The sequence below is a fragment of the Acanthochromis polyacanthus genome, chromosome 10 (assembly GCF_021347895.1).
Source record: "Acanthochromis polyacanthus isolate Apoly-LR-REF ecotype Palm Island chromosome 10, KAUST_Apoly_ChrSc, whole genome shotgun sequence".
NCBI classification, from domain to species: domain Eukaryota; kingdom Metazoa; phylum Chordata; class Actinopteri; family Pomacentridae; genus Acanthochromis; species Acanthochromis polyacanthus.
In genome coordinates, this window is record NC_067122.1 from 38,907,688 (window position 1) to 38,909,099 (window position 1,412).

A 1,412-nucleotide genomic window follows, 5' to 3' on the forward strand; every position below is an offset into this window, starting at 1 on the left:
ACACACTGATCCATGTTTCTACACATTTAAGGAGATGTACTATCATGACTTCAGGCTGAACAACAACAACATGTTTGTCTCTGGCATTGTAGAAAATGCACTGGTATTGTTAATGGCAATAAAAAAAAAGCAACAGGGGGGTTAGAGACAGGTTGCCAGTCTGTCAGAGGGCTGAACATACAGACATTCACACCTACAGGCTATTTAGAATAATCAGTATAGCTTTGGACTGTGGGAGGAAGCTGGAGTACCTGAAGAAAACCCCTGCATGCACAGGGAGAACATGCAAACTCCATGCAGAAAGATCTCAGGAAGGCCAGGACGTGAACCAGGGATCTTCTAGCTGCAAGGGAAAAGTACTAACCGCAGTCATTGTGGTACAGCTAAAAAAAATGTTGAAAATCAAATTATACTGCTACAGTATATGTACTCCATAAATAACAGGAGCAGAGTGGCGCAGCGGAAGCGTGCTGGGCCCATAACCCAGAGGTCGATGGATCGAAACCATCCTCTGCTAAGGGCTAACGTTGTTTCTTAACCAAATCCAAAGCATTTGGTTGAAATGGACACCAAGCAGTAACATGTTTAGGTGTGCCACTGCAGTTGACATTATGAAGCATGTTTAGAATAACCAGACTGTCTTGTCTTCTCTCTTCACTGCACCTAATATCAGCTGTTTCTCTGAGTAGTCACATGAAGCTGGATGTCAACCTGAGGGCTCTCCTATGAAGTGAGGTGCTCAGGTCTTTTAAGGTGACTGCTTGTGTTGCTTAGCACTGAGCATTATAGATGGCAAAATTTTTCTTTATTAATATCTATATCAAAAATATTTCAAATGTTAGTAATGAATAGTATTACATATATAGACTGGTTCCATTTCCCAGAAAAGGGCTTATTTTAAAAGTGTAAGGTATTTCTCTTCAGCAATGTTCCGATGACTGTCCCTGAAGGATTTGGGTATGCTGAATCCCTTTTGGAATATGACAGATGAATTTTTGTGTTGTTTGTGAGTTATAGTTAAATATTCAAAATGGCAGCTGTGCGAACAATAAGGCTTTAATTGCAACAATAATGATCCAAGAACCACCCATTAATTCAACAATTCTGAATAAAATTATTCACATCCAAACAAAAACATACAGATTGCCTGGCCTTGAAATAGCTATGGGTCCATACTTCAACTGAAAGCTCAACAATTCAATTCAATTATATTTATATAGCGCCAGTTACAGTCAAATTGTCTCAAGACACTTTATAGAACCTATATGCCTGACCCCCAGAGCAAGCCCTAAGGTGTCAGTGGCAAAGAAAACAGCCTTTTGACAGGGAAAAAAACCTTGAGCAGAACCTGGCTCTTTATGTGGGGGGACTCATCTGCCTGCTGGACGGGCAAGTTGAGGGGGACAGACACA

At 40.8% G+C, this 1,412-nt stretch overlaps 1 non-coding gene across 1 annotated transcript; it reads left to right on the forward strand.

The window, feature by feature from the left end:
- The first annotated feature begins 445 nt into the window (after nt 1-445).
- trnam-cau (transfer RNA methionine (anticodon CAU)) lies at nt 446-517 on the forward strand. Its single transcript has one exon. It is a non-coding gene; the product is annotated as a tRNA-Met (tRNA).
- Nucleotides 518-1,412: the final 895 nt, after the last annotated feature.